This window comes from Centroberyx gerrardi, chromosome 14, assembly GCF_048128805.1.
Source record: "Centroberyx gerrardi isolate f3 chromosome 14, fCenGer3.hap1.cur.20231027, whole genome shotgun sequence".
In the NCBI taxonomy this organism is placed as follows: Eukaryota; Metazoa; Chordata; class Actinopteri; order Beryciformes; family Berycidae; genus Centroberyx; species Centroberyx gerrardi.
Window position 1 is genome coordinate 4510654 of NC_136010.1, and position 27590 is coordinate 4538243.

At 44.0% G+C, this 27590-nt stretch overlaps 1 protein-coding gene across 1 annotated transcript in view; it reads right to left on the minus strand.

Annotated features, from left to right (window-relative positions):
- LOC139913341 (nucleolar protein 4-like) overlaps positions 1–27590 on the minus strand; it is a 163418-nt gene that overhangs the window by 75046 nt on the left and 60782 nt on the right. The gene's annotated exons all lie outside the window — the stretch shown is intronic.

Genomic DNA, 27590 nt, shown 5'->3' on the forward strand with positions numbered 1-27590 from the left:
TGCTTTTAATACAAGGGCAGACAGTGTGTGGCAGCTTTACATGTGGTTTCGAGGCTTTAAAAGGTTTTTTAATGCTTGTACGCACTGGAAGTAAAAACAGCCTGCATTAGACTGTTCTAAAAACCATTAGAGCTGAAATTAAAATGAGTTTCTACAAGTCAGATGCTTGAAATACGCAAATATACCCAAAGCTAGATGGCTGCTTAAATTCTGGATTACGACTTTAAAGTGGTAATTTGGAACTTCTGGTTGTTGTGGGTTTTTTTTATATCCATTTTTGCCCAGTTCTTCTTCTGTTTATTCCAAACACACTGGAAATGTAAAACGCATCACTTCCTGTGCGGCAGAGGATTTTTCCCAGGAAAGAGCTACCAGACAGTTTCAGTCCTATTTCAAAGTCTCCACAGTGAGACCTGACTCTTCAGCATTCCCATCTCAGAGCTGATTCTACACACACACACACACACACACACACACACACACACGCCTCTATAGCTGTTACCAGCATCTAAAGAGACCTGCACTCTCAGTAATGAGGTCCTGAGTGCTACAACTGCCTTTTAGTACGACACACACATTTCTCTCTCTTTCTCCCTCTCTCTCTCACTCTCTCTCTCTCTCTCTCTCTCTAACACACACACACACACACACACACACACTTACTCATCAACTCATCAAGAACAAATCAGATGTTTTGCTGATTAGGGCCGACCTGAGCAGAATGAACAATGAGCCGAAGACCCTGATGACATTGGAGCTGGGAAGTCAACCAGCAACTGACTCAGTCCAACTTGGTGGGTTTTACACACACACACACACACACGCACACACACACACACACACACACACACACACAGGCCCTGTCAGTCAGCCTGGCCCCCATGCTGCCTGCTCCGCGTCTCTCCATGGCAAACTGGCCTTTCCATTACTGAACAACTCTCAGCAGAGAGACAGGCAAACAGAGAGACAGACAAAGAGAAATAAAGATGGATAGACAGAAAGAAAGATAGACTGACAGACGGGCAGGCAGACAGGAGAATGGAGAGAGAGAGAGAGAGAGAGAGAGAGAGAGAGAGAGAGACGAGAAAGCAGCCTGATAACATGAACGTCATGAAATAGGCGAGAGATTTGCAACGTTTTCTACTTATTTCACAAACACATGTCTTTCTTAACGCCGAACAGGAACGCACCGCGCGATGCATAATTCAACAGTCTGGACGCACTGAAAAGATGTTCAGCTATTAATGAGAATTGCTCTGAAAACAGGAGAGGTTGAAGGGAGAAATGAAAAAATGAACAGACACACAGACAGAAACGGAGGTGAAGATAAGAGTAGGAGAGAGACAAAAATATGAAGGCTAAATAAACATTTTCTGCTTTTCTTTTATCTACAGTGTGGGAGCAGCGGCTCTGACCCTCGCACTCCGTACTAATTCATTAAAAAAAAAAAAGGTTTGGATGGAAATCAACAGAAGTATGTTCACTGCTAGTGTGTTTTCCTGTTAGACCCCCCCTCTCCATGTGTGTGTATATGTTTTAGAAACTGAACTATAGATCTGTGTGGATAGAGCGGACACAGAGAGACTGGACTTCTAGATTCATTCAACAGTAGTAGCTGAAAGTGCATTACACTGATCTAGAAAATACAAACGTATAATTAAAAAATCAAAACAACAACTTGCAGGCGATAACCAGTGAAAAAATGTGCAGCCTTTATTGTAGTGGCTCCATATTTCCATATGAGTCATTTAAATAGGGAGCCACTACAATAAAGGTTTTTTAATCTTTGTTTTATCTTTATTTTATACATTTTTTTCACTGGTTATCTCCTACAAGTTGTTGATTTGGCAGCTGTTTCCCTACACACCGACCAGATCCAAGCAGCGCTTCTTTCTCATGTTTCTTGTATCATGTATATATATTTTTTTCCAATTGATAATTGAGCTCAATTTCACCTTCATCTCAATCAACTGCAGGCCCAATGTTTAGAGTTTGCATTAAAGCAGTGAAAGCATAGTGTCACTGATAAAACACTAGGATAGCTATACTAGAACCATAATAGGGAACCAAACCCAAAACCTAACTCCAACCTAACCCTGTTTCCAGCCTGGTTCTGTATAATGGGAAAACTAACAGGGGAACATGGGAGTCGACCATGGATGAGGAGGTGTACAGGAGGTGTGAGGGGTCATTAAGTTTGTGGAGGGGGTTTTGGGAGGGGGGGGGGTAGATAAGCCCTAAGCTATTCTCTGGAACAACTCCAGATTTACAATAAGAGGCTTTTTCCCTGGGAGGCGAGACATTCAGGGTGGAGACAGAGACTCTCACTATTTTACTAGTTTGTTTGCCTGTCAAAGTGTTCGGTAGAAAAGGCAAACTCAGAGGCAGCCAGTGTTTCTTTGTCATGTGGCTTGTGGCTGAAGTTACTCCCATCCATCTGATGATCGGGGACAGTAAGTTTCCCAGCCCAGTAGTCAGCTGGTATTTCAAAGTCCAGCCTAGTCCAGCAATCAAAAAGCGTTCTTCTTACTTTTGTTATTACCTCCTCTAATTATCAAACTGAGGTTGAAATACCCCAAACCAATATCCGACACCCATCTCCCAATTTGTTTTCCTCATAATTGGTCGCCGTCCTCTCAAAATGAGCTAGCTTTAAAGTGAGAAATATCAAAAAGATTACTTTCTCTGTGTGGGAGTATTTCCTGATTTTTGAAGGTAAAAGAGGATGCAACCAATCACGGCTCCCAGGCTGTAATAAGTAAACTAACAGAATTACTTTTGAAATAAGTACCGAGCAGTTTGTAATATTTTGCTTTTGAGTAACGAGCCCAACACTGCTAACTGATAAATATAAACAGTGAAGTTGATCCTATGTATGAATTTCTTTCCAAAGCCTTTGCCTTTCCATCCAGGCAAAGGGCGGCTGCTTTAAAGAATGTAAAATATAAGATAGTTTTGATTTGTTTAACACTTTTTTGGTCACTGCATAATTCCATTTGTGTTATTTCATAGTTTTGATGTCTAAAATGTGGAAAATAGTAAAAATAAAGAAAAGTGTGGTGTGTCCAAACTTTTGACTAGTAGCGTACATTATTGTAATAGTTAGCTAGATTTTTAGAATAGAATAAGACCTTTAAATTATGGTTTATTGTCTGCAAAAGTGTCTGGTAGAGCAGAAAATCTTACCAGCCAAGTTTGGCTGGTGGTCTTCTCCTCTCTTAAATCAACGTAAAACCTTGATCTTTATTCTTTTTTCTGTCACTACACTACTAATTAAAAAGGTAAAACGCTGCAGGGGACTCCATGCTTTCCATTAAAAGAAAAAAAGAAGCCTTTTATACATATATATTTATATCACTATCTCTCTAGCTCCAGCAGCTAGTCCATGTGGCAGCGCTGACCCATATCTGTCCATTAAGGAGGATTCTCGGAGGAGGTGTTTCCCTGGGCGAGTCACTGTGGATTAGCCTTCTCACTACAGGCAGCCAGCCAGCCAGTGTGCCAGCAGACAGCGACAATAATAGGAAGCAGCCATGTAGGTCTGGAAACAGCCAAGCTAACTAGAGAGCTGTGTCATTAAAATCAGAAAGGCCTCATTTCACAGTAAAAGCCTCATCGTCAGTCTGTTCACGAGCTGGAGACGCCCGTCAGTCACGGTGGACACGCGCGGCGCTCTAATATGTCAGCTGTTAGATTGTTCCGATGCCGTGTTCGCTTGTTTGTGAACGACAGATGGAACAGAGAAAACGCAATTTCTGTTGTTGCGGTCGCACCGGAGAAGAAAAAAGGCTGCTTTTCAACGGCTGCTAACAGACGGCGGAGGATGTGGACAGCGGTGACGAGTGGCTCCAGTTTTGGTTTACAATTCACAAAATTGTGTCCAAATCATTCTATCTAGTTCCCAGTGCTTCATGATAATGTCCTACATGGCTCATTTTTTTTGTGTTCACACCGCATATCTTCGTGAATTTTTTTGGATGATCTGTTTTAGTATGTAACCCATATCTGGTACCAATAAGAACTGTCAGCGACGTTGAAAAGACGCAGAACAACAACAACAAAAGCCACATCTGTTTTTGTACCTACGCTTCTCGCCAAACAACAAATAAGTCGCTTTTTAGCTTTCCATTGTTGTCTCATTGCCCTCCACGCTAATACTGGCTAGGCCAAGCTGCCAAAACTATGGCAACTGTCTCAGACAGATGAAGTAAGATTTACTTATTGTCATGACAACGCTGACAAAGTCCGATTTGAGCCTCAGGATTTGCCTCAGGATCTGATTTTATACCACATGTGGTCCAGATCGGAATTGCAAAAATGCTTACTGCTGTTCACACCAGTTAGAAATGATCAGATCTGAGTCACATGAGGGAAAAAAAAGGGACACTTTCAACTGTAGTGTGAACGGAGCCTTAGGGTTAGAGTCTGCTATCAGGATGCTGATTGAGCCTCTCAAAGCAGTCAAGGCCCCCTGTAGTTCTCAATTCTGCCTGAGCGGACTGTTGGCTAATTTTGCTTTGCAACAACATGTAATTCCAGGAAGTAAAAATGGAGTCACTGAAGGTTTCCAGGCCCCAGGTTCCAGGCCCTTCAATTTCACAGATATTGCAGGTGAGTTTGGGCCCAGAAAACTACAGCTAGACATGTTCACCAGCTCAGAGAATATACTGAGGCCTGGTTAATTTACCACAGCCAGGCGCATGAATCAACCCAGAGCAAATGATCTAATAGGACCTTGGTTTAATCTCCTCTTAATTCCTTTTCAATTACTATCATCCCCAGCCCACATTACCTCATTTTCAATTACCATATAATCTGAATGCCATAATAACTGGTTAGCCTACATCTCTTTGTTAAGGGTGCAGGCTGGGAGAATAGAGATTCCAATTAGACCAATGGAAGCTATCTAACGGAGAATCTGTCTGACTCTGCTTTCATAAAGCTTCTCAGAAAAGGAGCGCTGATCGAGTCATGAGAACATTTATCTTCATCTTCGCTCCTGCTAAATTGAGAAACTAGTCTCTGATCGGCACTCCTTTTCTCAGATCATTTAGGAATATGCAGTGAACGATTTGTTCGAATGTAGAGAGGCGTATCTTGACATTGTGAAGTTTAAGTGGCTCTTCTGCTTCCACAGACTCTTGTTCTGATTTACCTAAAATGGCCTGGTAACTATTATTATTAGCAGAGTAGAATATTACCAGCAACACCTGGCCAACTGCTTGTACATTATAACGATAGCTGTAAATTTAGTTTACTCTACCAGCTACTTTGACAGATAACTAACCACTGTTTAACATTTTGATCCTATTCTAAAATCTTTTTTGCCTAGTTACACGGTAAAGTCTGGAATCACCCAGCCAGTGGATAAAAAAGTTAAAGGGGCAATAAGTCAGATGTTTACTGCCCCATTGCACCAAGTGATAGTAATATATCTGTGGGGGTTGACGGGGTTGTTGATCAATACCAATGACTCAATGATTACTTGGCTTTCAAAACTCACTTTCCAGGCAATCGAGACATTTTGTTCTCAAGCCAGAAAAGCAGTATTATTATTATTATTATTATTCCAGTGTTTAGCATGGTGATATATTCCCTCTGCACTAGATGTTTCTGTTGGATCTCTGCTCTGATTACCTGGCTTTACAAATGTGACTTTATTGTTTGTGTTAATTACAGGCCACCGTAGATCAGTGCCAGAGACTTGGCGATGTTGTTGCAGTTCCTACCGGTCGCTGATAGAGGTTATAGATTACTTCACGCCCCTTTAAGTTTCTCAGCCTGATTGTTAACATTTCTAATTGAGACCAAAGCGGAGAGCTCTCTTCCCCATCGCTCCCCTGTTCATCCCTCACATCCACTCTTCTCTCCTCTTTCTTCCCTCTCCTCTCATCCTCTCTCTCCCCGTCAGCCGGGTTACAGAATGCTGCAGGTCTTTAGTGTGTGTGTGTGTGTGTGTGTGTGTGTGTGTGTGTGTGTGTGTGTGTTGTTTATTAATGGGCTCGGTAATGAGCTGTCCTCATCTGCATACAGATGAACAGCAGCGTTCCTGCCTGATAGATTAACACACAAACAGGAGTTAGAGCGATCTGACCGACTCGATAACACACTCCTGTCGCCTGGGATCAGAGAGTCTCTCTGTTTCTCTGCTGTGGTTTCCATCTGTCTTTCTCTGTCTTTGTTTCTCTCCGCCTGTGTTTATCTCAGATTCTCTCTCTTTCTCTCTCTCTCTCTCTGTGACTATCACTGTCTCTCTGTCTCTCTACTTGTCTCCATTTGTCTCTCATTCTCAGTCTCTGTTACTTTTAGTAAGTAATTAATTAATTTACTTAGTTATTTACCTTATAAGTAACTATTTATTTTATAAAGTTATACTCATTATTAAATTAACTTGTTAGAGTATTTTTGCGTTCCCCACTTCAAAAACAGGCCATAGTAATACAGCTGGTGCTGCCAAGTTTGTTGTTTGTCAGTCACATCAATGCAATTCAAGATTGTTGCTCTGGTTTTACAACAGTAAGCAAATCGTATTTACATCAAGCAGATTTAGATTGCATGTTTTCAATCAGCAGCATGTTGACTGCATGAGATACTGAGGGATCTTCACTTTTCTCCATGTTTAAAAAAAAAAAGTGCACCAACAGATGAGACTAAAATAAGAGTAACGACATCATAATTTTAAAAACTAACTCAGATAACGGATTACCAGGATTGAAAAATTAACATGTTAAGTTACACATTATCACAAAAAAGTAATCTAATACACATTACAAAGTAAGGTGGTATCCCAACACTAGATGCAACAGCAATATAATGATATGAACATACACATTTTCGTACAAATAATAACAATAATAACTGCAGGCTTGAAAGTCAATTGCAGTCAACATCGCAGCAATTGTTAAGTTAAACTGGCCCGATTGGAAATTTTCATGAATCAAATTGAACTCCACAGTGTAACAAGAGCGATGACAGGCAGTTACATGCAAGTTTCTAAAAATTACTTTTCGACAAAATACAAACTTTGCTTTAGATAAATCAAGCTCTCTTTGTGAAACTCAACACAAACTGAGCTACTGAACCGCACCCAGCTCTAAATTAGTCTTAACATCTGGCTGCCGCTCTCAGCTGCATGAGCCGAGCCGTACAGACAGACAGCGATGATGATGATGATGATGTTGATGATGAAGAGTGTGAGAGGTGCAGAGCAGCAAAAGCCTCCTCAAATGAATAATTAACAGCCTCTATTCTCTATTATCTATTTTTACCAGAGTGGAGGTGAGAGAAGCAGCTAATGCTCAAACATCCATGAAGGAGCAAGGGCCAGGCTTCAATAACAGGGACAGAGAAGACAATAGGAAGAGGAGGAGGAAGAGGAGGAGGAGGAGGAAGAGATGGCAGAAAGAGTAGAAGAAGAAGAGGAGCAGCAGCTGAAGCAAAAGGATGAGATGAGAGGAATACGGAGGAGAGGGAGCAGGAGGAAGAGGAGGAGGCTAATGTCAGCTGTACATAAAGTGACTGGAAAAGAGTGGGGGAGCAGATGCAGTAAAGGAGTAGAAGAAGATGAACAGAGGAGACGAAGAGGAGAAACCATAGGTATGGCCAGTAGAGAGGAAGAAGAAGAGGGGGAACAGCAGAAGTTATGGCCAGTGGAGCAGGAGGAGGAAACTAGAGGAAGGAGGGAGAGAAAAGGTAGAGGAGGAGGGTGAGTAAGAGCAGACAATGGAAGAGGAGAAAGAGGGGGAGAAGGGAGTGAGTATAAGGATGTATAGGGAATAAAATGAGAGAGAGAGAGAGAGAGAGAGAGAGAGAGAGAGAGAGAAGGAGGGCGAGTCATGACAGATTATTCAGAAGAAGCTGCTATCTAAAGCTACACTGCTCCTTCGTTCCTGCAGCGTACGACACTGAGGACGTTTTGCAGAAAATCAATTTTGCATCACAAGGAAAATATTTGCTGGGAGGAGAAACAGCGGTGGCGTTGTTGTTTGTTGTTGTTGTTTTTTTTTGTTGTTCAGTCTGAATCGCAGCTGGTTAGATGATGGATGAGACTTCAAACTCTGGGTGTTGCTTTGCATATCTGAACGACTGAGGAGCAGCAGTCACACAAAGACTGAGGCTTTATCCATTCTGCTTCCTCTGCTCCCTGCATTATCTCTGCCTCTGTGTGTGTGTGTGTGTGTGTGTGTGTGTGTGTGTTGTGTGCACAGAAAGCATTACAGTGTGTTTGCACATTACTGTATGTGAGTGTGTGTGGTGTGTGTAGGAAGAGGTGCAATACAGTGTGTGCATGTATGTGGGTCTGTGTGCATAGAAAGAAGTGTATTACAATGTGCATGTGTGTGTGTATGTGTGTAAAAAGCAGTGTATTATAGTGTGTGTGTGTGTGTGTGTGTGTGTGTGTGTGTGTGCAGAGAGAAAGCAGTGTATTACTCTGTGTGAGTATGTGCGCATAGAAAAGTGTATCGCTGTGTATTTTTGTGTGTGTTTATGTGTGCCTAGAAACCATTGTATTACTGAATGTGTGTGTGTGTGTGTGTGTGTGTATGTGTGTAAAAAGCAGTGCATTATAGTGTGTGTCTGTGTGTGTGCAGAGAGAAAGCAGTGTATTACTCTGTGTGAGCATGCGCGCATAGAAAAGTGTATCGCTGTGTGTGTTTATGTGTGTGTTTATGTGTGTGTTTATGTGTGCCTAGAAACCATTGTATTACTGAATGTGTGTGTGTGTGTGTGTGTGTGTGTGTGTGTGTGTGTGTGTGTGTGTGTGTGTGTGTGTTTCCACAGCAGAGCAGAGCAGCTGGATCTGGTCCTGTAGCGTTGCTAAGCTAATCAGGTTAGCCACCGGACAGACGGAAGGAAGGAAGCATCTCTCTTCTCATCTCCTCTCTTCCGCTCACACCCTTCCGCTCCTCCTCCTCCTCCTCCTCTCATCACCTCACTCCTCTCCTCCTCCTCTTCCTCTCCCATCACCTCCTTCCTTCCTAAATCAGGCTTTATCTTCCATCTGCCCCCTTTTTTCTCTTCTGTTTACGCCCCTCGTTCCCTCCTCCTCCTCCATCACCTCCTCCCTTCCTAATTTTAGAATGCCGGTGGCCAGTAAAAATGTTTTAAAAGGTCATTTGTCCCTAGTGCAGTAAAGATTTTAAACCAAACTCAACATATATACCCCCTTCCTACCTACCCTTGCAATTTTGTTGAGGTGGGACAGCCAAAGCCACACCTGCACTGTATTCTGTTTTTTACTGTTTGTCTGTGTTTACAAGGTTTGTATTGATCTACAGTATATGTATCTATATGTATTGATGATGTCTTGTTACTCCTGGTCAAGTTTCCACATCAAAGACAATAAAAGTGTCCTTATTCATATATATTTTCCATACATTTCCAGACCTGTGCAGCAACCCAGTACCCAAGACCTGACACACACACACACACACACACACACACACTCCCCACCCCCACATCCCTATGAACAGAGCCCACTGGAGGGGGGGCGAGGGGGATGGAAGCCCCTCTGTCAACAGAAATTATAGCGGAGAAATGATGTTTTATTGGAGAAGCCAACGCACCACAACCCCCTCGTTAAATGAACAAATCAACCAACCATGATGATCAGGCCTGTGTGGACATGCTCATCATACAGTTCAATAAAAGACACTGAGTTAATGATTCAATAGTCAAGACAGCAGGGATGAAGCTCAGATGAAATCTATAGGCTCCACTTGTTTCTTCCTGACCATAAAGATGAAGTATTGGTACTTTGGTATAAGAGTTCTGTCGCAACACGTTGGTTTTAATCTTTCACGTCTAGTTAAAAAACGGCAGTAACTCCATTTTCATAAAGGGCAATAACTTTTTACTCTTTCTTCTCCAACTTGAGGTTGCCTATAAAAAGTATCTGCATTCATTTCAGTTTTGCGCTGCAAGTCGTTTTATAAGAGCAGGTGTCACATTTTGTAAAAAGGTCGATATCTCACTTTGGAACAGAACTCTTCACCTGATACCAAAGTACCAAGACACTGTCCTTATGCTGAGGAAGAGAGAGCCTATAGATTTAATCTCAGCTTCATTCCTGCTATCTTAGACCGTATTGATTCATTACTCATAACTCATTGTTCTCCTTAGGATTGCAAAGTTTGGGAGGCCGAGTGCACAGAAGAGTCAACAAATGAGTAAACTCCAGGTTGGGTTACTCATGTTTTGTCCTCACCTGACTTTTCCACATATCAGTATAACAATTAAGACCCAAACAGCGCTTCAGTTTCCCTATTCTTTATGCATATGTGATGTTCTGGCTAGATTTTTTGGTGAATTTTATTGCTTAATTGCAGTTATTTGTATTGCAAAGTGATAAAATTCACAAACTGATCACAATTTCGCCCCCAGCACAGTAGCATAAATGAAATTCATTAAGTAAATCGATTAAGATGAATATGTTTTGAAGCATTGGGGGGGAAGGGGGGGTGGGGGGGGGGGGTGGGGGGTGCCTCCGGCTCTGCACAGCTGCTTTGTTCTCTTTGTTTTACAGACAGACAGGCAGCGGTGGAGGTGGAGAGTTTGACCCTGAAACCTCGCTGGCTGTCAAATTGGCATCCTTCCACCTACCTACCCCCCCACCCCCATATCACCCCCACCCACCCATCCATCCACCCATCACTCTCCCACACCGCCCCACCTCCTCATTTATCTCTCTTTTATTCCTGCCTCCCCTCCCCTTCCCTCTCTTCCTCTTCAACTCCCCCATTCCTTCACCCTACCAACTCCATCCCTGCCCCCCCACGCACCCCCCCATCTATCCTCCTCCTCTTCATCCCTGTCAACCCCCCCACCCCCTCTTCCTCCCCTCCACCCCCTTCGCTCTTTCCATGCTATACGTTACATATATATTCTGCTCTATGAGGGCTACAGACGTTTCTTTTTTTCTATAAATAGGAAGCTGTACCTCGCTCTCTCTCTTTCTCTCTCTCTCTCTCTTTCTCTCTCTCTCCCTCTCCAGCTATGGCGTTTATTGGTTTCCCTGGAAACTGATCAAGGCTGCATGGCTGTGGAAATGAAGTTGATTCAGTGGAATTCTGATTCCTTATATAGACAAGAAAAAATTAGAGAGAGAGACACGATGTTACAAAAAATACTGATGGAGAGTGTACAATCTTCATCATCATCATCATAGGGACCACTACAATCTTCATCATCATCGTCATCATCATCATCCTCATCATTATCATAGGGACCATGACAATCTTCATCATCATCATCATCATAGGGACCACTACAATCTTCATCACCATCATTATCACAGTAATCATCATCATCATCACCATCACATCATGCCTTGGGTGGGCGCACTGCCAGTAAATCATTCTCTATTCTGTGTGATATCTGATATGAGTCAGATTTCATTAAACACACACACACACACACACACACACACACACACACACACACACACAGCCATTCAAAGGAACACATCAACCAGACTTATAACACTGGCAGAAAAATGACCTGCGACAGTCTAACTGCCAGTCACTTAACATGACAACCAGTCAGCCAACCAGTCAGTCAGTCAGTAAATCAGTCAGTCAGTCAGTCAGTGAACCAGTCGGTCAGTGAACCAGTCAGACAGTCAGTCAGTCAGTCATTGAACCAGTCAGTAAGCCAGCCAGTAGTCAGTCAGTAGGTTATATAGTGTTTTATTCCTTCTATCCATCTTTCCATAGAAATCAATGAAGACTAGAGGGAAGAAAAAAAAGGGAGAGGAGAGGAGGATCATCTGAACTGAAAGAAAGAGAGGTGAGGGATATTGATAAGAGGCGAGCTGGCTGGGGACAAGCACCACCACACACACACACACACACACACACACACACACACACACACGGCGAGGATTAACATGGTGCAGGCTGAGGAGCTCCACTGCAGAATATTGATCGGCGAGAAAACCAGCCAAGAAGAAGGGAGGGGAGTGTGTGAGTGTGTATGTGCATGTATGTGTGGGGCGGAGTGTGTGTATGGAGGGGGGGGGGTACCGCCACTGAAGCACACACACACACACACACACACACACACACACACACACACTTATTTGCTGCGGCAGCATCAGCAGCATACAGACAAAGACAATGAATTGGCGAGAGACTTGGCTGGGTTTAATACAGACGGCAGGCGGAGAGACAGACAGGCCGTCAGAGAGACAGACAGCTATGAATGTCAGACAGACAGAGAGACAGACAGGCAGTCAGAGAGACAGACAGCTATGAAGTCAGACAGACAGAGAGACAGACAGGCAGTCAGAGAGACAGACAGGCAGTCAGAGAGACAGACAGACAGGCAGTCAGAGAGACAGACAGTTATGAAGTCAGACAGACAGAGAGACAGACAGGCAGTCAGAGAGACAGACAGGCAGTCAGAGAGACAGACAGTTATGAAGTCAGACAGACAGAGAGACAGACAGGCAGTCAGAGAGACAGACAGCTATGAAGTCAGACAGACAGAGAGACAGACAGGCAGTCAGAGAGACAGACAGGCAGTCAGAGAGACAGACAGGCAGGCAGAGAGACAAACAGACAGTCGAGAGAGAGAGGAGAGAGAGAGATGGGCAGAGAGAGCGACGAGGAAAAAACAGTAAACGTATACGCAGAGGGACAGACAGGCAGTCAGAGAGACAGACAGGCAGGCAGACACACAGCTGTAAAGGAAGACATACAGTATCTGTCTGCCTGTCAGAGTCAGCAGGCTATGATCCTGTCTGTCTGCCCGCCTGCCTGCCTGTCTGTCTCTCTGTCAGGTTATAAAAAGCCTTGTACACAAGCCAGAGGAGACGGGCCATAATCAATAGGCTGCCACTGACCTTCATTGATTAGAGAGAGAGAGAGAGAGAGAGAGAGAGAGAGAGAGAGAGAGAGAGAGAGAGAGAGAGAGAGAGAGAGAGAGTTGGAGTTCAGGAGGAGGATCCTGACTAGCCGTATGACAGCGGAGGTATAAACACTGATGATTCCTGTCTTGCTGCCTGACTTACTGTCTGTCTGACTGACTGTTGAAACTGTGTCCTTGTCTCTGTCTCCACTGTTTGCCTGTTTGAGTCTTCCAGTAAATATTTAAGGCTGGAAGGAGAGAGAGAGAGAGAGAGAAACAAACACAGCGAGACTGAGACTAAACTGATACTTTGCCAGTCTTTGAGCCTGCTGCTGACTGTGTGTTACCCAATACAGTATCACAGACAGACAGACAGACAGACAGACAGACAGACAGACCGACCCGGCCATTTTCATCCCCTCTCCAAACACAGGGCCGAAGCCGGTGCCTTTTCTCTGAATTCAGCAGCGCTTTGATCATTTAGCTTTATCCACTCAAAGCTGTAATCCATGAGATCTGTGTTTTCTTTTGATTCTGTCTCAGTTCAGCGCTCAGCACTGTGGTGTTTCTGCGCTGCACTTCCCAGAGATCACCTGTCAATCAAACAGTACTGTGACGTCTTTTTCCTCGGTGGTGAAAGGAAATGGTAAAAAAAAAAAGAAAAGAAAAAAAGACCTCTAATAACCAGATTTCAGGGTGTGTTAACACCTTGTATCCATGTATGTTTGGAGCAGTTTATTCAAACGACGCCATTTGAAATTTGGTGGCACTAAATAACGGCACCGAGAGTCTCAGTCCTCTAACAAGAAAACTGCAGTGCGGTTCGTTAGGAGTGAGAATGTAATCCAACCAAATACAGGAAACCATCCCAAAACACAAGGGATTATGGGTAGAATGAGACGGACGCAGGTTCCTCATGCTTGGAAAGCCTAGCAGGACAAAATGACGTCTGGACTGATGCTCATATTCAGCTATTTCTTCATGTGTTCTTAACTGGTATGAACACCACAGAAGAAGAGACAGACAAGTCCATCATGATTAGGTAAAGTTACAGAGACTGGAATCAGATTTGTTTTGACTTGTTTTGACAGGTGACCAAACTCTGCTCAATAAACAAGCTACTTGTGAGTCATGTGACTTTTGTTTACAAGCCCTGGTTCGCTTGTAACTGGTCAGTGAGAATCTTAACGAACCAATTACAAAAATGCAACAAAGTAAACACCAGGTATGAATGTGTGTCACGGTATGAAGGTGAAACAGGGCGAGGCTTGAAAACGGCATGTGTGCACAAGGTAGGGAAGAAAAAATATATAATTTTAGTGCAATAAATAATAAATGCCTACTGGTTAATAAAATCTAAACTCTAAACCCACAGTACATCCTATCTGTCCTGACAACAAGGAAGTGCAGGCAGAAATATAACCACAGACTGCAGGGCGCTGCCATGGGCACCGCTACTGTTACAGACCCTCCACACACACACACACACACACACCTACACACACACACACACACACACACACACAGAAACAGGAGGTTGAATGTATTCTGCTTATTCTAAACCGCAAGGAAAGGTAGAGGGTTCATGCCGTGTGTCTTTGTGTGTGTGTGTGTGTGCGTGTGTGTGTGTGTGTGTATGTGTGTGTGTGTGGTCAGTACTGAGTAGCCAGGAACAAAATGACCGGGAGGAAAGCAGATCCATAAATGTCATGCCCCATGTGTCTAATCCTGACACTGATACAGAGAGAGAGGGGGGGGGGGGGGGGGGGGAAGAGAGAAGCTGAAAAAAGGAAATGGAGAGAGAAAGAGAGAGAGACACACACAGAGAGAAAGAAACTGAAAAAAAGGAAATGGAGAGAAACAGAGAGAGAATCGGAGGCAAATACAATGTAGTCATGACTGACAGTATGAGAGACAGAGAAGAGGGAGGGCGGGATGAGAGAGAGAGAGAGAGGGGGAGAGAGAGAGAGAGAGAGAGAGAGAGAGAGAGAATAGAGATGCAACGGGAGAGGGATGGAGAGAGGGAGACAGAGACAGATAGAGAAGGGAGGATAAGCTGTATCACTTCATTCTATTCATCTCCACACTGACAGATACTGACCTTGTCTTGATATTAGATAAGCAGTGTGTGTGTGTGTGTGTGTGTGTGTGTGTGTGTGTGTGTGTGTGTGTGTGTGTGTGTGCATACATAAGGGTGTCTCTGCGAGCACGTATGCATGTCTGCAGCTGCATGTGCGTGTTTATCCGTGATTGAGGGCTTCCGAACATGTATTCATGTGTAAGTACATAACTGTGTGTGTGTGTTCGTGTGCGTGTATGTATGGCTGTGTGTCTACTTGTGTCCGTGTGTGTGTGTGTATGTGTGCTAGTATGTGTGTGTGTGTGTGTTTATGTGTGTGTGATGACACAGCTGTGATAACTACTGTCTGCAATATGAATCACATCTCTTCACTGAGGGTTGAGGCCGGATAGATAGAAGAGCAAGAGAGGCAGAAAAAAACACTGAATCTCTCTCTCTGTCTCTCATTCTCTCTATCTCATTCTCTCTATCTCTCTCTCATTCTTTCTCTCATTCTCTCTCTCATTCTCTCATTCTCTCTCTCATTCTCTCTGTCTCTCTCATTCTCTCTGTCTCTCTCTCATTCTGTCTCTCTCATTCTCTCTGTCTCTCTCTCATTCTCTCTCTCTCTTCTCTCTCTCATTCTCTCTCTCTCTCTCTCATTCTCTCTGTCTCTCTCATTCTCGCTCTCTCATTCTCTCTCTCTCTCATTCTCTCTGTCTCTCTCTCATTCTCTCTCTCTTCTCTCTCGCTCTCTCTCATTCGCTCTCCAATAACCAAACCATTTGTCAATTTTCAAAACTAGCAAAAAACAGTTTATAGATTCAAACCATATTGAAATGAAAAAATATATAATATTAAATTATACTGCATATGTACTATGTATTACGTACTAAAATTACTGTCGGAGTGATCTAGTTCTGGACGGTCAGGTCAGATTGTAAACAGCAGAGTTCGGTAGAAGACGATCCGCTGAGTGGAAACGGTGCGGTGCCGCCGCTTTCCAGAAATACGTCGGTCGCTCTCCGGATCGTTTTCACAGACTGGATGTTTTGGAGATATTTTGACAAACAGTTTGGACTCATTGTTGCAGCAAGAGGCAGCGGAGCTTCAACTGACAGCTGACTGGAGACAATACTGTCTGTGGGTCCAACAACTACAGGGATGAAGAGAGGAATTATATATAGGTACAAAATTGACAAACTTATCCTTTAAGGCGTTACCTATTGACTTAGCCCACCTAAATTTCCCCATCTGATTCAGGGATTCAAACCAGCAACCTTCTGGTTACAAGGTACAGCTGCCCCAATATAGAGCATCATGGTATACAGTAGGGCTGAACAATTAATCGAAATTTTATCGAAATCGCAATATGGCCTACTGCAATTTTCAAATCAGGAGGCGCAATATTTGTTAAAGGCCAAATGTGTGTCAAAATACCATTTTAAATTAAATATCGTCGTGCTGCAGAGATGTCCTGGCCTACACATCATATTCTACAGACTTAAGAAAACATCTTTGTTTGGTACAGATCCCCGCAAAAATCACACCGTAATCATTTTAATACGTTTTTCAATGAAAATGAGAATAATGATGTAAAAATGATCATTCCCGCTAATATCGCAAATCATATCGCACTTGCAATATCAGTCAAAATAATCGCAATTAGATATTTTTTCAAAATCGTTCAGCCCTAGTATACAGGGATAAAGGGTTAAATTGGTGGAGAAAATGACTGAATGAATGGATAAATAAGGGTGGGAGTCTGGAGAAGTGTGGCCAAATGTCAGTTGTGGTTCATTCTGAATCTAGCTGAGCACGCTGATAAAGTTTGATTGATAAGCGATGGTATTTCTGTGGGATTAGACAGGCTGCTCTGTATTCAGGATCTAATGTTGATGAAGCATCACTCCGGCCCGGTGCAAACCCAGCAGGGAATACCAAGTCAGACTGCAGCGCACAGGAGACCTCAGCTATCCATCTCATAGCCTGTGGGTGTGTGTGTGTGTGTGTGTTTAGTATGCATGTCTGTGGGTAAACAAGCCTCCTGGCCTCTGTGTGTGTGTGTGTGTGTGTGTGTGTGTGTGTGTGTGTGTATAGCTGCAGGCGATGAGCAGCCATCTCTCAGCAGATCTCATTTAGTCTGCCCACGGCTGTCCTGTGTGTGAACTCTGGGTTTGGGGATCTGGTGGTTTCACCGGTGAAACTCCTGCACCGACCGGTTGGTTTTGTTTAATTTAGAGTAGTGGGACACACACGCACACACACACACGCACGCACACACACACACAAGCACGCACGCACGCACACACATACACACACACATGCTCTCTGTACCCTCAGTTTAGACCTGGCTGTCTGACAAGCTTATCAGTTTAGGTTAGTTTTATTTGTGCAAGAAAGTAAAATATAAAATGTCACTAGACAGAATTAACCAATATTGACCAGTATGCAGTTTGGCTGACTGACTGACTGATTTTTTTACTGGCTGGCTTGCTGGATGGCTGGTTAGTTGACAGACTGGATGACGAACTCACTGGATGGTTAGTTAACCGACTGGCTGGCCAACTGAGCGGTTGCTTAGTTGACTGACTGGTTGCTTAATTGACTAACTGGCTGACTGGTTGCTTAGTTGACTGACTGGTTGCTTAATTGACTAACTGGCTGACTGGTTGCTTAGTTGACTGACTGGCTGACTGGTTGCTTAGTTGACTGACTGGTTGCTTAATTGACTAACTGGCTGACTGGTTGCTTAGTTGACTAACTGGCTGACTGGTTGCTTAGTTGACTGACTGGTTGCTTAATTGACTAACTGGCTGACTGGTTGCTTAGTTGACTAACTGGCTGACTGGTTGCTTAGTTGACTGACTGGTTGCTTAATTGACTAACTGGCTGACTGGTTGCTTAGTTGACTGACTGGTTGCTTAGTTGACTAACTGGCTGACTGGTTGCTTAGTTGACTGACTGGTTGCTTAATTGACTAGCTGGCTGACTGGTTGCTTAGTTGACAGACCGGCTGACTTGCTGGCTGGTTGGTTAGTAAACTGACTGGCTGGCTAGCCGACTGAATGTTTGGTTATTTGATTGACTGGCTGGCTTGCTGTCTGATTGGTTGCTTAGTTGCTTGACTGGCTGCCTGACTAGCTCACTGGTTGGTTAGTTAGCTGACTGGTTGCCTTATAGAGCTACTGGTTCAGTAGCTGGCTGGTTTGTTAGTTTACTGACTGACTAGCTGTTTGGCCTGTTTTGGCCTAACTGGCTGGTTTTATTCATTTTATTTTTTTATTTACTCATTTATTTAACAGGGAAAAATGTTTCATAAAAAAAATAACTATGATTTAATAACTAGATAACTGTCTGACTGTTGGACTGACTGACTGGCTGTTTATCCATCTGGTTGGCAGGCTGATTTTGACAGTTTCTGTAGCAGAGTGAGAAGCTTCACTAAAATCAGATCTGTTCAGATTGAGTGACAGCTGAGTGCGGAGCTGCTGTTTACACACAGTCTGGAGACTCTGACACACACACACACACACACACACACACACACACAGCATTACAAAATGAATGTGAGGCGACAGTAGAAGCACAATCACAATCACTTTTACTGTAGATTGCAGGAGGGAACACAGACAGTAGATGATTGGGTCAAATACAGCGTGCATGCCTGTGTGTGCGTGTGTGTGTGTGCAAACTGTCCCTCAAAATCAGTGTGGTCTTTCTGTGTTAATCTCTTCCTCTCTGCAAAGACTTCACCTCCTGAGTGTGTGTGTGTGTGTGTGTGTGTGTGTGTGTGTGTGTGTGTGTGATTAGAGAGCAGAGCGAATAGAGGTCAGGCTTCCAAAGACCTTTACCACCCATCTGTTAAATCCACCACCAACCTGGTCGGAGCAAGTGTGTGTATTAGTGTGTGTGTGTGTGTGTGTGTGTGTGTGTGTGTGTGTGTGTGTATGTGTTTGTGTATCTCTGTCGACTCATGCAAAACATTGCATTGCATCCGACATTAGCAGGATGATTGACCATGATACAGTGAAGGAATATTTTGCAACAATCGTTTCTTTCGGGTTTCAATCGTCACGTTTGACTCGCACATTCCTGTATAGAAGGATCGACACAATGTATTCAGAATTATCACCATGGAAACTAAACCACCAAGAGGAAAAGCCATGTATATAATCCATATAGAGTCTGAGATCATATCAGTATATCCCAGTATTGTTATTGGACTTCTCCTGATCGTGGTATGAGCTTGTAAGTGTGACTGTAAACGGGAATCGCTGTTTAAACCCAAATACTAGCATATCCTGAATAATAACAGGATATTGGCGTGAATGTAAACACGCTCATTGCATATAAAGAGTTTCCTCTAGTCATTAAAGGATAATACTTGTGTGTTTTTTAACCCCCGCTCCTTTTCCATTCTTCGTGTTTTGTCTGCACACAGTCAGCATAGTTCACAGGAAACACGAAGCCTTCGTTCGGTTTGGTCAAACTTTCTGTTTTGTCCTCATGTCTTTGTGCTGAGTTGAGTGTTTTCATATCAGCGCTGCGTTGGAAATAATCAGGAACTAATAACCAGGACATAATCCCTCAAAAACATGTCGCCTTACAAACTTTATTGTCACATTCATGTCTTTTTATTAAGGCTGTGTTTGTTAGCCGGGACAGCAGTTCATTTCAAGCTAGGTTTGACACCGTAAAGTTTGTATTTTAAAAACTGTATGTATATAACTGTATATAAATGTAAACTAGACGTAGACAGTAGTAAATGCGCTGTAACTCTAAATAACACTGGTATTCTCCTTTAAGCAGCAGGAACACTTCCACTGCCGTTGGCTAAAATGAGAAATTTAACAAATGTTTTTAGCTCTACAACCGGCACTAGAAGCACAGCTAGGACAAAAACAAGGAGGGTTGTGGGACCAAAACTACAATTACACACACAACCACAGAGGAAATGCCGCTACAGTCGAGCTCATTCCTACACTGTGTGCCTGGGAATACTGAGTAGTCTTAGCTAATCATTGACTTATATATTAACTGGGACAAGGGAGTGGGAACTGTTGTAAAATGGTTAAATCAACACTGAGTCTCTTAATAAAACAAGGGTTTCTGCACAGCGTTTCTTCATAAAAAAAAAAAGGGAGTGGAGAAAAGAAAAGCACTCGAAACGCGCTAGATGAGACTAAAATAAACTGAAATATCGAATAAGTAGAGCGAACGACTCAAAGGAGAGACAAAACACTTCTTCATCTATTCCGCTCGGTCAGTCAGTTCACTGGGTCAGCCACAAAATCAGTCAGTCAGTCAGCCAGTTAGTCAACTGATCAGTCAGCCAGAAAATAAAGCAGTTAGCCAAGTGAAGTCATGTTTATTTATATCGCCCCTTATCACCAGCATGTCTCAAAGGGCTTCACATGTAACGTACTATATCATATACTACATATTAGTGCTGAAACGATGTTGATTAATCAATTAGTCAATCGACAGAAAATTAATCAATTATAATTTTGATAATTGATTAATTGTTTTAGTCATTTATCAAGTAATCATACCAAACAGCTTCACAAAGATGTGCTGCTCTTCTCTGTTTCATGTCATTATAACATGAATACTTTGTTTTCTTTTGGCTGCTGGTCAGACTAAGTAAGATATTGAAAGAATCACGTTGGGCTCTGGTGACTTGGGATGGGCATTTGTCATTATTTTTGACATTTTCTAGACTAAGTGATTAATCAATTAATCAAAAAAAATAATCGTTAGATTAATCGATAATGAAAATAATCATTAGTTGCAGCCCTAATACATATACATCATATACTACATCATATACCGCACTACACACACACACACTCACGCCTATGGGCATTTAGAGTCTTCAATTCACCTGACCTGCAACCAGTCCAACAATAATAAGTAAATAAATCAGCCAGCCAGTCAGTCAGTCAGTCAATCAGTCAGTCGCCAGCCAGTCAATCAGTCAGCCAGTCAATCAGTCAGTCAGTCAGTCAGTCAGCCAATCAGTCAGTCAGTCAGCCAATCAGTCAGCCAGTCAGCCAATCAGTCAGTCAGTCAGCCAATCAGTCAGTCAGTCAGCCAGTCAGCCAATCAGTCAGCCAGTCAGCCAGTCAGCCAATCAGTCAGCCAGTCAGCCAATCAGTCAGTCAGTCAGCCAATCAGTCAGTCAGCCAGTCAGCCAATCAGTCAGTCAGTCAGCCAATCAGTCAGTCAGTCAGCCAATCAGTCAGTCAGCCAGCCAGCCAGTCAGCCAGCCAGTCAGTCAGCCAGTCAGCCAATCAGTCAGTCAGTCAGCCAATCAGTCAGTCAGCCAGTCAGCCAATCAGTCAGTCAGCCAGCCAGCCAGTCAGCCAGCCAGCCAGCCAGTCAGTCAGCCAGTCAGTCAGCCAGTCAGCCAATCAGTCAGTCAGCCAGCCAGTCAGCCAGTCAGTCAGTCAGTCAGCCAGTCAGTCAGTCAGTCAGCCAGTCAGCCAATCAGTCAGTCAGCCAGCCAGTCAGTCAGTCAGTCAGTCAGCCAGTCAGTCAGTCAGTCAGCCAGTCAGTCAGTCAGTCAGCCAGTCAGTCAGTCAGTCAGTCAGTCAGTCAGTCAGCCAGTCAGCCAGTCAGTCAGTCAGCCAGTCAGCCAGTCAGTCAGTCAGTCAGTCAGCCAGTCAACCAGTCAGTCAGCCAGTCAGTCAGCCAGCCAGCCAGTCAGTCAGTCAGCCAGTCAGTCAGCCAGTCAGCCAGTCAGTCAGCCAGTCAGTCAGCCAGTCAGTCAGTCAGCCAGCCAGCCAGTCAGTCAGTCAGCCAGTCAGTCAGCCAGTCAGCCAGTCAGCCAGTCAGCCAGTCAGTCAGTCAGCCAGCCAGTCAGCCAGTCAGTCAGTCAGTCCCTCCCTGACAGCTAGCAGGAGCAGGTTTCTGCAGATTAGTGGAGTGTCCAACACTCCGAGCCGCTTAATCCAGTCAGCCACAAATCTGCCGCAAGTATGACGATTAACCCCTTTCCCCGGCAGGAAGCAATCCAAGGGAAACACAGCATGGATTAGTCCAGGCAAAGGTCACCGCTGGACCAGGCTAGTTTCACCCTGCAACAGCACACACCACTGCTGAGCTGCAGTGGGTCACCGCTATCAGACAGAGCTGCTAACTGTAGAGGACGTGAAACCAATCTCAGTATGTTTTAGCTCAATGTCTTCCAAAAACACTGCACTGCAAGAGAACATGGGAACCAACACCAAATTATACTTTAGCTAACTTCTCCCAAAGCAAACACAAATATTTGGCCAATGTTCAGAATTAGAGTGTTATCATACTGAAGTATCCAAGAACAGTTTTAGTGCTGCATGTGGAACCAAAACTAAAATCACACTCAGCCAGCGCTGCACAACAGGGGAGGCACTGATGCACACTACCAGTCAAAAGTTTGGACACATGCATTTTTCTTTATTTTTACTATTTTCCACATTTTAGAGAGAATAGTAAAGACATCAAAACTATAAAATAACGCAAATAGAATTATGCAGTGACCAAAAAACGTGTTACAAAATTATCTTATATTTTAGATTATTTAAAGTAGCCGCCCTTTGCCTTGATGGAAAGGCAAAGGCTTTGGAAAGAAATTCATACATAGGATCAACTTCACTATTTATATTTGTCTAATTTCAAGCATTTAAGCAGAAGCCTTTAGATCAAAATGGCTTTAAGAGGATGAAAAACTCTGGAAGGAATGGTATAACTTGCTAACAGATGTCTTAAGAAAACGTTGCCTGCCAGCCTGTTAAAAAGTTGCCGGTGTATCATCACTTTCAGGTGTTGCCTGAGCAGTTGCCTCGGCGTTGTTGCTATAACCACACAGGACCATGCTGTTGCCAGGAAATATCTGAATAGGTATTTGACCCCATCTCTCACTTTGCTGCCTGTTGCTGGGAGCGTTGCCCATGAAATTGCCTTGCGTATCATTTCTCCTACAGGCAACTAAATGCTCTGACCTCCTGCCTGGCAACGGGCTGTGAAGAATCAGCGGTCAGGTTCACCAGATTGAGTTGTCCGTCTCTAATACAGCCTGGCTCCCAAATGACCAGAGCCGGCTATCAGTCACACTGCAAGTCAGAGATTGGGGAGAAAGAGAGACTTGCCTGGAGGAGGTGGAGGAAGAGGAGGAGGAGGAAGAGGTGGTGGTGGAGGAGGAGGAGGAGGAGGAGGAGGAGGAGGAGGAGGAGGAGGAGGAGGAGGAGGAGGAGGAGGAGGAGGAGGAGGAGGAGGAGGGGGTCTGGGGCTTGGGGAGCTGAAGGAGCAGCAGAGGAGCAGAGCCTGGCTCCAGCTGTATTATATAGCTGATCTCTGCAGGGACTCTCTGGTTCCAGTGGTTGAGCAGTGAGCACACAGCAGCATGGCCGCCAGGCAGCAGTCTGCCAGACTGCCAAGGTAATTACATGGAGGGAGCTACACTCAACGGTTCCCATGTATCCCACAATAGCACAACATGCACTATACTGCCGGCTTTTTGATTGGCACTTTAATCCAGAGCGCCTTACAGGACCACGAGGTCAGCATGGGTCCAGCGAGAACTGAACCCCAAACCCCCACAGTTTTAGTGCCATGCTCTACCTGCTAAACTACACAGGGATAATTCTTTACATTAAAATTATTACTACTTCTTCTTTGCTATTAAAATCTTAGGAAGCCCACATAGCACAACATGTGAAATAGGGCTGCACGATTTGAGAAAAAATGATAATCCCAATTATACTGCTAAATATTGTGATAAGAATTATTAATCACAATTATTTGTCAGGAAACAAAATTATTTCACTGCACTTTTGGACCTTAACATATATTTTCACTTTTTTCAGTGTAGTATTTGTGCAGTAAGTCTTGTTTTCACTCTTACTCTTATTGCGTCCGTATTTACAAAATTAAAATAATAATTACTACTTTATTAATTTGGGGTGCAGCTACAAGCCTTGAGTAACTAAAACAACATTCTCAGGATTTTCCTCTCTAACGTTGAGCCGATCCGTTCGTTTCCACTTTGCTCGTTGCTCCGTTTTTTCGAAAGATGCTCTATGTAAAGTTTCTCTGCTGCTTCGCCATTTTAACTTTCGCTTTGGTCAAAGGTTGTGATTGGTCAGCTGTAATGGAAGTGCTTGATAAACCACACCGGGAATTTCAGCGGAATTGAAAACATAAACACTTCAGTATTGCCGAATTACACGATTATAAATCTTGGAAACATAAAATCACAATATATGATTATCCATGATTAATTGTGCAGAACAAATATGAAATAACCAACATATATTTTTTCCTTGCTTCGGAGTTAAATTTCAACTGTCTTTTCCTCGCACAGAGCTGCTGAATGGCTTTCAACGGTCTTATCTCAGTTTCTGAGTTGCTGTGAGCTCTGAAGAGACTTCAACCCTGTGAATACACAACAAAACCACGCCTCTTTCAACCTCACCACCTACGCCTCTCTGAAGGTTTAGGTTTAGTGTATTTGCACTTCCAAGAAGAAGATAAAAACTAGAGAAACGCAAAAGGAATACAAACTGCGCAGGTGAAATAAAGAAACCCCAGGTGGCTTTGTAAAAAATGTCTAACTCAGGAGAGAAAAGGAAAATAAAAACATGACAAAGACATGAGTGAACTGGGCAAAAAAACAAAACATGCAGTTCTGTGATCCTTTACAATTTATTCAGAATACAGCATCGTCTGTATGGGAACAGGATCAGCAGGTGGAGTGACTGATGGGAAACCTGGCATCCAAATATCAAATCTCAACAACTGTGATGAATTTCAGCCAGCTACCTGAATGTATTGTGTGCAATTCACTTAACTGAAATGGTTTAAAACATCAGCAGCCACCTTGTTATGTGAATGATCAACTCCTGACATCCAGAACATTTCCCCAGTTAATCTCCTACATCAAAAGGTCCTGCTGGCTGCATGAATTTGTTTACATTCACAAGTGCTCAGCTTGACCCTTCCTTGTTTAATGCTCCAACTATGAAGGCCGGGGAACTACACATTCCCTCAGGCAATGCTAATCAAACACTGAGTTTGCACACAGCAGGCTGAGCTAATCAAGCACTGAGCACAACTGAACTGCCTGCCAGGCAGAGGCGGACTAACACACTGAGGCTTTAACAGCAGAAGGCAGCGCTAGTTTAACACCAAATGCTAAAACAGAGAAACTTGAGCTGCCTAATGTCCTGCTGTAATCACTGTGATATATTAAACAAAGCCAGTTGCGCTGATGAGGTCATTAATTAAGCTAATTACTGCATTAAATAGCAAATATTTCTATATCGACATACTTATCTTCCTGTAACACATGGGCGGTATTAATAGCAACTCTATATTTTAAAGCATTAAGGAGTTTCAAGTGGTTTGAAGAAAAGTTGATGAACGTTTTGCCTCATTAATATGCAAATTTATGCAGTAAGGTGCTCCAAAATCTAATCAGATCATCTGCTCTATAGGGGGAACCTGTGGTGTCAGTATGAAGTTTCTATCATGTTCTGTTCTTGAGTTATTGTGCTCACAAGAATGTGTCTACAGACAGACAGACAGACAGACAGGCAGGCAGACAGGCAGGCAGACAGACAGGCAGGCAGACAGACAGGCAGGCAGACAGGCAGGCAGGCAGACAGACAGACAGACAGACAGGCAGGCAGGCAGACAGACAGACAGACAGACAGGCAGGCAGGCAGGCAGGCAGGCAGGCAGGCAGGCAGACAGACAGACAGACAGGCAGGCAGGCAGGCAGGCAGGCAGGCAGGCAGGCAGGCAGACAGGCAGGCAGGCAGGCAGGCAGGCAGGCAGGCAGACAGGCAGGCAGGCAGGCAGGCAGGCAGGCAGGCAGGCAGGCAGGCAGGCAGGCAGGCAGGCAGACAGGCAGGCAGGCAGGCAGGCAGGCAGGCAGGCAGGCAGGCAGGCAGGCAGGCAGGCAGACAGGCAGACAGACAGACAGACAGGCAGGCAGGCAGGCAGGCAGGCAGGCAGGCAGGCAGACAGACAGACAGACAGGCAGGCAGGCAGGCAGGCAGGCAGGCAGGCAGACAGACAGACAGGCAGGCAGGCAGGCAGGCAGGCAGGCAGGCAGACAGGCAGACAGACAGACAGACAGACAGACAGGCAGACAGACAGACAGGCAGACAGACAGACAGCACCATGACAACATTGTGTCCCATTTACCACGTCCCATGGTGGCGGGACATAATGAGCACTCCCATCATGGATGTTTTGTTGCAATATTTAATTTCTAACATCCAGAACCACAGTCAGGTGCCTGCCTCCAAGATAAAACAACAGCTGCAACTAAGACTGAGCAATGGCAACAGAAAAAATAACGATTGTAACACAACGTCCCTACACTTATACTTTTCAATATATACTTACAGCTGCAACCATACTGTGTTCTGCCTGAATCCATGGTGATAGAAACCTGGATGTGTATATATATATATATATATATATCGAGTGATATGTCTAGTCTACCATGTACTGTATGTGCTGCACTGCCTCACTGCACCACTCTGTCATCCCTGAGCCATGTGCGTCAGCATGTACTAATGTTACCACATTAGTCATCAAAATGTCCCTGGAACAATTTCACCAAGACACATTCCTGTACATTTAATGTACTTGGCGAATTGAGTGATTCCGCTTCTGACTATCATCACTATATATACTTCACCTTTCGTCTGACACCATGTATCACGCGGACAGGTTGACACTGAGACAGATATCAAACAAATGTCATGTAGTTTACACAACAATATATGACTGCATCGTTCACCGCGCCCTGAAGCCCACCGCTCTCCGCAAAGGTAGTTTCACAAAGGCCATAGAAGAGTATTGAACATGCTGAACCTTAAGAGAGCCATTGTAGAAGAAGCTCGACAGCCGTATTGTTAAAAGTAGATTGGAGTACATTCAGTGGTAGGCTTGTATTGAGTGCGAGAGAGATGGCATGAAAGGCGATTTGGAAGAAAACAGCTACAGATTCACTCTGTGAGAAACACAGATGTCTAAAAGAAGAAAAGATTTAGACCTTGAATGTTTAAATACTAGGGAGAGGCTATGGACATACTACTGCAAGAGAGAAAGAGAGACAGGGATGGGAGAAAAGAGTTCCATCCAGAGGTGAGACCGAGTCAGAGAGAGAGATGGATGGATAGAGAAAAATCCAACCCACACAGAAAAAGAGGAAAAGACAGACTGAGAAAGTCTCATCTAGAGAGAGGTTGAGAGACCAGAGAGCAATGCAGAGAGAGGGAGACCCAAAGAAGAAGGAGAGAGAGACAGAAAAGAGAGAGAGAGCGCTGTTCCTGTGCTGTCAGGATTCTCGGATATACGACTTTCCTACCAGGAGCTAGCACTTGAACGTCCCTGCAAGTCGCGCGCTGAAATCGTACATTGTCCGAGTTGTGGTGCAGCTGCTTCTGCCGACGACAACATCGCTCTGTCTGTTGACGGTAAGAGACTCTTCACATTACTCTGCATGTGACCCATCCACCAGAATTTGGCGTCGCATGTAACTAGCATGTAGCCGTCGCCTCTACCGCACTGATCCGTTGTGTCTGTCTGTCTCTGTTCATTTCAGTTAATTTTCACTGAGAGCTGTCTGTTGTCCGGACAGACGCTCCGTCTGTCTGATTTCCATCCGTTTTGATGGACAGAA